Source organism: Kogia breviceps, chromosome 17 (assembly GCF_026419965.1).
Source record: "Kogia breviceps isolate mKogBre1 chromosome 17, mKogBre1 haplotype 1, whole genome shotgun sequence".
In the NCBI taxonomy this organism is placed as follows: Eukaryota; Metazoa; Chordata; class Mammalia; order Artiodactyla; family Physeteridae; genus Kogia; species Kogia breviceps.
The window spans coordinates 73,525,378-73,536,875 of record NC_081326.1 but is presented as its reverse complement, the minus strand read 5'-3'; the positions used below and the strand labels follow the sequence as shown (position 1 = coordinate 73,536,875).

Genomic DNA, 11,498 nt, shown 5'->3' with positions numbered 1-11,498 from the left:
CAGGCCTGGCGGCCATGGCTCACGGACTTAGTTGCTCCGCGGCATGTGGGATCTTCCCGGACCAGGGCACGAACCCGTGTCCCCTGCATCGGCAGGCGGATTCTCAACCACTGCACCACCAGGGAAGCCCTATTTTTAGTTTTTTGAGAAACCTCCATACTGTTTTCTATAGTGGCTGCACCAATCTACATTCCCACCAACAGTGCACAAGGGTTCCCTTTTCTCCACACCCTCTCCAGCATTTATTGTTTGTAGAATTTTTTTTTTTTTTTTTTTTTTTTTTTTGCGTTATGCAGGCCTCTCACTGTTGTGGCCTCTCCCGTTGTGGAGCACAGGCTCCACGGCATGTGGGATCTTCCCAGTCCGGGGCACGAACCCGTGTCCCCTGCATCGGCAGGCAGGCCCCCAACCACTGCGCCACCAGGGAAGCCCTGTTTGTAGAATTTTTGACTGATGGCCGTTCTGACAGGTGTGAGGTGATACCTCATTGTAGTTTTATTTTTTTAACATCTTTATTGGAGTATAACTGCTTTACAATGGTGTGTTAGTTTCTGCTTTACAACAAAGTAAATCAGTTATACATATACATATGTTCCCATATCTCCTCCCTCTTGCGTCTCCCTCCCTCCCACCCCTCTAGGTGGTCTTTGTTTGCATTTCTCAAAGGAAACTTGTCCAAATGAAGACAACCTACTGAATGGGAGAAAATATTTGCAAATGATATGACCGATAAGGGGTTAATATTCAGAATATATAAACAGCTCATACAACTCAATAACAATAATTTTTAAAACTGGATTAAAAAATGCACAGAAGGTCTGAACAGACAGAAGATCTTCCTTTTCCAAGGAAGACACAGAGATGACCAACAGGCACATGGAAAGACAGTTGCCACTTCATGCCACAGGATGTCACCATTGAAAACCTGCTTTGTGCAACAAAGTGAGAAAATGCCAGTCCACTCGGCTGGGATTCTTTGCTCATTCTGAAGGGGCTCAAGCCCCTGTGGCCCTGTGAGGAGGGGCGACCTCCTTCCCCCAGAGCCAAACTCAGCCAGGAGCACCCCACGCTTAGTTGTATCTCTCCGCTCTTCCATGCAGGGTGTCACCTTCCAGCTGGGGCTGGACCAGGCTCTGCCTCTGTCCCAGAACCAATGTCCTCCTCTCCTATCTGGAGCGGATCACCTCAAAACATAAAGCTAACATTACACCCATTTCTCTAGACACCATCACTCACAGGCCTCTGGCCGAAGGACTTAAAAAAAAAAAAATCTCCTGGGGAGCCCCTGCTGTTGACAACTTGGAGAGCTGTTTACCTGGTGGAATTGACCAACATTAGTATTTAAGTAGATGTGTGTGGGATGAGGCGGGTAGAGAGAAGGAGGGCAGGGAGCCCAGGAGCCCAGGATGATGTTAGGTCTGTGTGATTTGATGGATGGTGGGTCATTCTCTGGCTGGGGGGATAACAGTGGAGGATTATTTCTGCTTTTCAGTCAGTTCCACCTAAGTCCACCCTGGGCAGTGGTCAGGGCTTTCCTTGCAGATCCCCTGCAGTCCCCTGGCTGTTCAGAGCTTCACCCAGTGGGGCTGAGAATGCACCAGTTGGGAGTGGGGCACCCAATGCCTGTCCACAGGAGGGCATTGGGTGAGGGAACCTCTGGGCCCAGAGAGCATCATCCAGTTGCCTGATTTTGGGGTGCCATGTTGGCCACCAGGGACCAGTGATTATTGTCTAGGGGGAGACCCATGGGTCCTGACACATGGGTCATGTCCACACCGCTCCCTACTCCTGGCCTCCCGGAGGCCTCAGTGTCTATGTCTGTGCTTCCTCTTCTCTCCTTATCTCCAATCCATGAGCAGAGCAGGCATTGAGGAGGAAGACTTCACAGTAATAAGTCCTCATGCTACTTTGCCACACAGGGAATTGGGGCTGGGTGGGAAGAGTAGGTCTTGGGGTACATTCATTTGGGACTTGTTGTATCTTGCATGAAAGGTTATCTCAAGGTTCATGAAGATTCTAGTCACAGATGGTAATGCATTATCTAGATCATGTGCATATATATTATGTTTTATATATATCTATATACACACACACACATACAGGTTTATGTAATTTATTTTTGATTCAAAAATCAAAAAGTTTTCTAAAAGTGCATTGAAAGTCTCACTGCCACTCAGCCTTTGTCCCCCAGTCCTCCACCCACCCCCACCCCCAGAGCTAATATCCACTCCTACAAGTTTCTTACATAGCCTTCCAGTATGTTCTATGCCAGTATAAGCAAATACAAATAGAGCCTCGTGTCTCCTCTCTTTTTCACAAGAGTTATTATGAACACTACGCTGCACTTTGCTCTTTCGCTTCACAGTAGATGCTGGGGACCTTCTATCGGGGCAAACACATCCCAGTCCAAGAAAACCCTGTGCTGCTGGGACATCTTCCCTGCTGGGGACTGAGCGGAAATAGTGGGGACTCGCACTGCCTTTCACAAATAAGACTGCATAAAAATGGAACGTTCGTAGCAAAAGGATGTCATGTGATTTTAATCACATTTTAAGAACCAAAATTGTGAAAGAAAGCTACCCCTCTTCTCTACGGAGAGCTAAACATTCATGTATTTGCCATTCGGTAGACGTTGAGAACATGCATTGTCCGGGGCTTGGCGGGGTGCTGAGGGAAGGACACTCCTTCTTGTAGCCTCAATGCCCACCTTACCCCGCCACATACCCTTTGACAACAGAGAATGTCCCCAAACGATGGCCCAGCCTTTCCCCTGCTTAATTTCCTGCAATGGCTCCCTCTTGTCCTTAGGGTCAAATTCCAACCTCCTCTCTTGGGTTCCAAGGCCCTCGATGTGCAGCTCCTGCTCTTCCAGCCTCATTACTTACTTCCCCTGTCCTGGCACATTCAGTTTCAGCTCTACTGGATCCCCAGTGGGGATCCAAACCCAGTCCTGGCTGTCTTGCCTCCAGGCCTTTGCAGACTTGGTCTTCTCATTCTGCAAGGAACATTCTACCCCCTTCTCCTCCCCTCCCTTTGCCTCTTCTTGTCCCTTCCTTCAGATGCCTTTCCCTGATTGCCCCCCCTCCCACCCTGCCTAACTAGTTAGATGCTAGTCACCCCGCTTGTAATTGCTGGGTTACAATCCACATCTCTTCTTGGACCGTGAGTTAGTGCAGCCCAGTGTAGCGGACGGAGCACTGGTCTCTGAAGTCTCAATTTTGGCTTTTGTCTCTGAGGCTCTCAACTTCATCATGAGTGCCAGGGGCCCTCCCTAACATCGTGGTGGCGAGAATTAGAGACCTCTCCATGTGCAGTGCCTGGTGAAGGATGCTCAGTAGATGGGGGTCGGTTTCACCCGCCACTATCTTCTCCCTTCTTCCATGGACCGAATCTTAGACATCTCTGAACCCTCAATGTCTAGCATGAAGTAGGTGACTAGCAAATGATGCGTGCGTTAGTCCGTTCGTTGACAGCCACTGCTGACCATACTGAAGATATTGATTGCTTAGGGCATTAACCCTTTCTCAGGCATCTACTGTGTTACCTCTGGGTCCCTCTTCAAAGTTTACCGCCACCGACCCCCCTCATCCCCGGTCATCTGTCCCCACTCCCTCGGGGTAAGGTCTGGAGGGGACCTTTTTATTTCTCCTGCCTCCCCGTCTTCCAATTCGGAAGGGCACCTCCGACGCGGAGACTGAGCATGCTCGCGGCCGGGACTGGCTGGCGACGGCCGGTGGGCGTCGGGTCGGGCTGCTTGCGCCCCCGCAGGCCGGGCGGGCGGGCGAGCGGGCGAGCGGGCGGGGTTTGGCTCCCGGGCAGGCTGCCCGGCCCCCGGGCTCCCGTCGCCGACTCGCCGCGGGGAGGGCTGAGGCTGGGGAAGCGGGCGCCGCGCCTCCCAGCCGGACGCGCAGCCTCAGGGCGCTGCGCAGGGCTGCGGAGAGCCGGGCCAGCCGGCGGCGGCAGGAAGGGCTCTCCAGGCCGCGAGGGCGCGCTGCGCGCCGTGCGCCGTGCGCCGGGGTCTGGCCGCGTCCCGGCGAGGGAAGGAGAGGAGCAAGGGCGCGGAGGTGAGAGGCGCGGGCGCAGGCACTCGGTCTTTTCCCTTTTTCGGGGCTGGCGGTGAGTCCCTTTCACCGTGTTGACAGCCTTGCCACCCGGCCCGCTTCACTGGGGCTGCCCAGAGGAGGCCGCGGCCGGGCAGCTGTTGCACCGAGAGGGGGCAGCTGCGGAGTTCCATAACCATAGCAACCTCATCAGCACCACCGCGGCGGCGGCGGCGGCGGCGGCGGCGGCGGCGGCGGCGCGGGCAGCATTCTCTCGCTCCTCCTCCAGGCAGCCTTGCTGCGGGGACCCGAGACCCAGCTCGCAGGTGCCCGGACTCCGCGGTCCGCCCACTGCCGCTGCAAGTGTTGGCGGCTGGAGAAGGCAAAAAAGAGCAGAGTGAGGGACCCAGGAGCAGTGGCCCAGGAGGAGAGAGAGGGGAGCTCTGCACTGGGAGACAGGTAGGTGAGAGCACTCCGGGGTCGGCAGCTGCAAAACTCTCTCCTCTGTGGCAGTGACGTTTCTGGAAGCGTGGCTGCTAGTTGGATGGCTTTCTATTACTTAACAGGGATTCTGCCGCGAAATGTGGTTTATCTCCTTCTGTCTCCCCCAATCTCTGTGTCCTCTAGTCTCAAGGCACATCTGGGCACGTCTTGAGAGGACAAGAAGGGAAATCCGGTGTGATTGGTGGGGAGACACTGGGTTAATTCTGGGTCCCTGCAGAAGTCCCAGATGGAGGCTGAGAGGGCACATCCAGACCCTTCTGCAGGCAGGTTCTCTGAGCCCTTGACCCAACACAGGCTGGGGAGAAGACCATTTGGGGTGAAATGGGGCAGTGGTAGCGATTCTCTGTGGTCCAGGCTGACCCTGTGGCTTGGCTGGGGACAAGGGTGGGGGACATTTGACATGGAAAGGGACCAGAGCACACAACGTGTCTTGCTTTGTGAAGTCAGCTTTAAACCCAGCAACTGGAAGGGATATTTAGACAAGGGGAGTAGTTAACTATCACCATTTTTGGACCCGGGGGTATCCCTCAAGTTTATCACATTCTTGCCTTTGGCTATAAGGGGTGGAGTGAGAATAGACATAAAATTATAAACTAAGAGCCAAAAATCCCCCCTCTTTATTTCCTTAACTCACTTCTAGCCACCTCCCAACTATTGTCAGCAAAACAAAACTTTCATGGATTATAACAACACTCTTTGTCCCCTTGGCCAAAGGGGATGCCAGCCATTGGCAAACTATCCCACTTTCAAACAGCCAGAGAATTCAGCTTCAGTTCTCTTTTTGAACTAGGGAGGCATTGTTTTTCCATCAGGTTCTGAGGTTCCTGATATTAAGGGATGTCTCAGAGCTGAGAGGCACCAGTGCTGTTCCCACAGAGTGATGGACTGTTAACCTCGTCTACAGGCCAGAGAGGGGGGCAAAGGTTTGGGCATGATTCCAAACCCAGCTCGGCAGGGGCCAGGGCTCCAGAAGACTGTACAGGAGGGAGATAAAGTTAGGTGAATAATTTGGGTCTAAAGTCTCTTGCATATGGGTAAGTGGGTCTCTGGGTAATATCCGAGATGGACAGCCTTTGACTTTTATAGGCTCTCTCTTTATACTCTGGCCTCAGGGGACAGTGATAAGTCCTAGTTAAGAGACCATGTTCTTTAATTGAGTTTTAAATTTATGCTGTAGTTGTGTTGCCTGAGGGGATGTGATTTGACCAGCATTTCATTTGGGATTTGTGTCGTAATGAGGATGATATTATTGTATTCCAGGCAGATGGTAAGGGGTAGAGAAAGGAGGACATGATTTGGGAGTCAAACATGGATGTGAGCTCTGATTCCTTCATACACTTGTTGTGTGACCTTGAGTTCCCCCACCTCACTGAGACTCCCTTCTCTCATCTGTAGAATGGGATGCTAACAGTTCTTGCAGCTTGCCAGGGCACGATGGGGGAGGATGGATGGGAAGGGACTTTTCAAAACCTAATGTCTAGTGCAAATAAAAGGAATTATCATCATTTTCTAAAGAAAACCCCTTCCTCAGATCAGCAAATCATTCAATGGGCATCAGCTATGAAAAGGGAGTAGAAATATTGGTCAGTGACTCATAGCTAAAATGCTGTAGTCTGGTCCAAGATACACTCGGGGAAATACAAAGAGGGCTTTATCGGAGGAAACACAGCATGTTATCCTTGCTTACAGATGTTGAAGGTCAAGGGCTTTGACATCAAAGGCGGTACTTACCTAGTTTGGGAACACTGAGGTCTGCTCACCGTGGAGCTGGACTAAGTGTTTTAAGGCGTAAAAAGGGGTTTTCACATAGAGGGGACTCATTTAAATGTTGGTTCAATGGATACATCAGGCACAGTGTGAGCTCCTTGGGGCAAAATTCACCTTCATCCAACTGTGCTCTGTAATTCCAGATGTTTACCAAATTTTTGCCCAGTTTGACCGAAGGCTTACCGCGTGATGGAATGGCTGGACTGTCTTGTACTGTTCCCTGCTCTTTTCTACCCCTGATATTGCTCATGCTGGCCTCTGCCTAGAATGACCATTTCATTTCTCACTTCCTTCTTTCCTTCCTGACCCAATTCAAATGCCCCTTCCTACGGGAAGCCTTCCTGGGCTCTCCCCTGTACTCCCACAGCACTTTGGACCTGCTCCATGACAGTTTGTGCTGGGTCATGTTGTCGTCGCTCGCATACGTGCTGCGCCCTCTCTAGATTTCATGCTTCCTGAGGGCAGGAACTTGGTTTTATTCTACCGTGATTGTGGCCCCTGCACCCGGCATAGTGATTGCCATGATGGGTGGTTGTCGAACGTGTGCCCAAGCCTTACCTTCAGCGTAACCACCGGCACTGGAAGAGGCCCGCACACAGCCTGGCCGAGCTGCCTTCCCCCATCTCAGCCTGTGCAGAAAGCCTGCAGGATGCTTGCTGGGTGGTTGTGCGTTATTTAGGGTCAACCCACTGAAGCAGAGAGGAGAACAAAACCACATATTTTGCCTTAAAACTGCTCATTTTTTTTCAAGTGGGTACTTTAGAATAATGGTAATCTGGTGTTGAATGGCCTTCATATAACATTTGCTGGAAACATCTGATGGAGTATTTGAAACTAAGAATGTATTTCTCTCCCTTCCATTTTGTCCCTTGATTTCAGCTCCAGTGTAGTGGAAAAGCACATAGACTGGATTGAGAAATCCCGGTTCTGAGAGGACCTAGGACTAGGAACTTGGTCTTTCTGTGCCTCCATGTTCTTATTTGTTAAATGTGGATGGTGAGCCCATCTCACAGAGATGCCAAGTGCGTGGAGTGAATGGAAAGCTGTGCAGTCAAAGCAATTCATAAACTGTAAATTACCCTACCCAGTACATTATTGCTTTCAATTTTTTCTTTGTCCTGGAAAATGAGCAAAATCTCTACGTCTAATTACACGGCATCAGACAAGATGCGCTGGTAGTACTGGCCCCTGCACTTACGAGCTCTGTGTGTCCTTCGGTGCATCATTTGGCCCCCTCAGCCATTTGCCTTCTTTGCGTACCACTATAATGACAGCAGCCTTTCAAGATGAGTTGGGAAGACATATGTTAAGGAAAGTGTCATGCCCAACACATAATACATTATATCTGTCATTTCCAAATGACAGATATAATTGCCCGTAATAGAAGTTTCCAACTTTTGGGGGAAATGTCCCCAAATGCGTTGTCTCTCTTTATCCCTCTATTTCACTTACCTTTTTGAGGAAGGGAGGGAGGGGGAGGGAAGGAGGGAGGAAGAGAGAGAGAGAGAGAAAGAGAGAGAAAGAGAAATTACTGATAAGAAGATAGTGGTAGTTTCCGAGAGCCCTCTTTCCATGTGAGATACCGGGAAAAAGTAGAATAAGCTCAAGGTTTAGATTCTGGGGCTCAGTCCTCACTCCAACTCTGAACCTAACCGCGCACAGGACTGTTGGCCTGGCCTCCTCACCTTTATGGATATCAGTTTCTTCATCCACAGACTGTCTGGGTGATTTCAGTGGCCCCATCTCTCTCTGTTTTCAGTGCTTCCACCTGCTAATTAACGTTTCTCCTCACCAAGGTCACCTCTGTGGCCTTACAGGTTGTCCTTTTGGTCAAAACTCATCATCATTGTCTAAACGTTACATTTCAATGCACTGTATACCCATTCCCTTCGCACCATATTTCTCCTCTTTTAGAATTGTCCCCAGTCTAGAAGGCTAGTGTCCCCAAGATGACTCTGCCACTTAGGCAGGTGTTGAGTACACCCTGCCGTCTCTCCTTGTCTCACCCCACTTCTTATCTGACCTCAGGCAAGATGTTCTGCTGCTCTGTCCATCCGGGAAGATCTCTTTCATTCAAAATACAAGAAACTGTATGGAAGAAACCCTGTCTTCCATGCGAGAGCTGGAGGGGACCCACGGCTATCTCTCGTATTCGCTGAGCTTCCCAGACTCTGCGTGCTCAGCAACGTCAAATGTCTCCGCTCAAACGTGAATCATTTCTAGATGGCTGCACTGATCTCAGGAGCAATTCCTGAGGGAGGTTTAAGCATCACAGAGGAAATTAGCTCTGTGGACCGGAGCTCTTTTCCGTGGCCGTGCACCTCTGGTGTGGAATGGAGAAGCACTGTGTGTGCCCAGGACTGGAGATCTGAATCGGTGGCCTGCCGTGTGTCACTCATCACACCAGGGCAGGGGATTCAACTGTGAACAAGGCAAAGACCTGCCCCCCCCACCCCCCCCGTAGTAGAGGGATCGGGCATGGAAACAGAAGAATGAATCAGGCAAGGCAGGGTTCTGGAGAGCAGAGAAGAGACCTTCGATACATTTCCTAGGAGGGGCTGTCGAGGAAGGCTTCACAGAAAAGAGAGAGGGCCTAAAAGAAATCTGCAGGACTTTCCAAGTGGAGGGGAGGGCACTCGGCAGGAGGAAGTAACATGCCAAAGGCCTGGACTCAGGAGGGAACAGAGAAGGGACATGAATGGGCAGGGCTGGAGCACAAAAAGTGAAGTGGCGTCTCTTGAGGCTGGGGAGATAAATAGGGGCCACATCTTTGAGAGTCTTTTGAGGCAGACTAAGTAGCTTGTCCTCTAACCTGAAGGTCTTGGGAACCACGGAAAGGTTTAGAGCTGGACGGAACACTGTGCCTCGCTTCAGAATAGAGGTTGGATTTGAGAAGATAGATCAAGCGCTAAATATGATGGCCTCTCAGGAGACTTTTCAGATAGGAGTTTTGAATTCAAGAAGGAGAGTTGAGATGAAGGGAAGTGATGGACAGGAATAGTAACAGAAGGAATCCTAAGGTGGGAGAGATGGAGAAGTGTCAGATACATGAACAAACTGCATCCTTTATCAGAAGAATATCAGCGGAACACTCTAGGGATTTTTGACTGTGGATGTAGGTTAAGAGGAGGGAGGGGTCATGGGTGACACTCAGGGGTTTCTCTCCAGCTTGACCACACTCACTCTGGCTTCAGCACCTTCATCTACCTGAACTAGCACACTAGGCTCTGAATGAACACCCCTGCCTCATCTCTGCTTCTTGGCGCAGGGCAGCTAGAGAGATCTTGGTAAAACTAAAATCAGACATGATGAGAGCACTTAGGATCTACCCTCTTAGCAAATTTCAAGTATGCAATACAGTACTGTTACCTGTAGTCACCATTCTACGCATTAGCTCTCCAGAACTTTCTCATCTTGCAGAACTGAAACTTTGTACCCTTTGACCCCTTGTGTCCCTGTTGGCCCCTCCCCCAGCCTCTGGTAACCACTCTTCTACTCTCTGCTTCTATGAGTTTGACTCTCTTTGATTTCACATTTAAGTGAGATCATACAATATTTGAATTTCTGTGTCTGGCCTGTATTGCTTAGCATTATATTCTCTACGTCCTTTCCTATTGTCACAAATGACAGGATTTCCTTCCTTTTTTTTTTAAGACTGAGTACTAGTCCATTGGATGTATATAACACATTTTCTTTAGTCATTCATCCATAGCTGGGCATTTAAGTTATTTCTGTATCTTGGCTACTGTGAATAATGCTGCAGTGAACATGGGATTGCAGGTATCTCTTTGAGATCCTGATTTCAATTCTTTTGGACCTATACCTAGAAATGGGATTGCTGAGTCATATGGTAGTTCTACTTTAAATTTTTTTTGGAAACTTTCAGGCTGTTTTCCATAATGACTGTACTGATTTACCTTCCCACTAACAGCGCACCAGAGTTCCCTTTGCTCCACATCCTTGCCAACACTTATTTTTATTTTATTTTTTTGCTGTTGAATTGTATGAGTTCCTTATATATTTTGGATATTAACCCCTTATAAGATGTATGGCTTCCAAATATTTTCTTCTATTTCGTATGTTGCCTTTTTACTCTTGTTGATTGTTTCCTTTGCTGTGCAGAGCCGTTTAGTTTGATGTAGTCTCATTTATTTAATTTTTGCTTTTGTTGCCTGTGCTTCTGGTGTCATATCTTAAAAGTCATTGCCAAGACTAATGTTAAAGAGCTTTTCCCCCTGTGTATTCTTCCAGGAGGTTTTTGGTTTCAGATCTTATGTTTAAGTCATTTTTCCATTTTGAGTTATTTTTGTGCATGGTGTAAGATAAGGGTTCAGTTTTACTTATTTGCATGTGGGTATCCAGTTTTCCCAACACCATTTATTGAAGAGACTATCCTTTTCTCATTGTGTATTCTTGACACCCTTGTCAAAGATCACTTGACTATATATGTGTGAGTTTACTTCTATTCCATTATTCTATGTATCTGTTTTTATGCCAGTACCTTTTAAAAAAAATTTAAAAAATTAAAACAGTATGCTGTTTTAATTACTATAGCTTTGTAATATAATTTGAAATCAGAAAATATGATGCCTCCAGCTTTGTTCAGCAGTGGGAGGATATTAAAGTGGGAAATGATAGGTACAGATAGGCATTTTGGATTCTGGCTGCACTAGAGAGAGGATGCATGGGAGGGGAGCAAGCCAAAAAGCATGGAGACATGATAGGAGGCTACTGCAGGAAACCCAGGCTGTATGGAGGTAGTGATAGTCCCAACCAAGGTTAAGGTAACAGGGATGAAGAAAGGAGAACAAAGTTGAGACATTAAGGCAATTGAGCACTGGGAAGTGTGGATGACTCAACATACAGTATCTAAAAGTGCAGACATCTCAAGGGTGACTCTTAGTTTTCTGACCTGGTCTGATGGACTGGCCTTGTCGCCATTCATTGGCCTGGGGACACAAGGAAAAGAACAGATTTTGAGGGGGAAATGATGACTTCTATTTTGAATAAGTAGATTTTTAGGTCTCCGAGGAAATCCATGTACATTTTAGGCAATTAGAGATACCAGTCAAGTTCGGAAAGGAATTCTTGACTGAATCTGAACATAGAAAATCATCAGCACATTGATGCTAATTCAGAGCATGGGAGCAGACATGATCACCCCCAGGGAAATATATAGAATGAGGA

The 11,498-nt window shown here is 48.6% G+C and overlaps 1 protein-coding gene across 2 annotated transcripts in view; it reads left to right on the top strand.

The window, feature by feature from the left end:
• The first annotated feature begins 3,875 nt into the window (after nt 1–3,875).
• The window catches only part of FAM135B (family with sequence similarity 135 member B), a 273,666-nt gene continuing 266,043 nt past the window's right edge, over nt 3,876–11,498 (top strand). The window contains exon 1 of one of the 2 annotated variants that reach the window (XM_067017174.1): nt 3,876–4,064. The gene's annotated coding sequence lies outside the window, so the exon portion shown is untranslated. Of the gene's footprint in view, nt 4,500–11,498 lie in introns of both variants that reach the window. The other variant, XM_067017173.1, reaches the window with a different exon arrangement.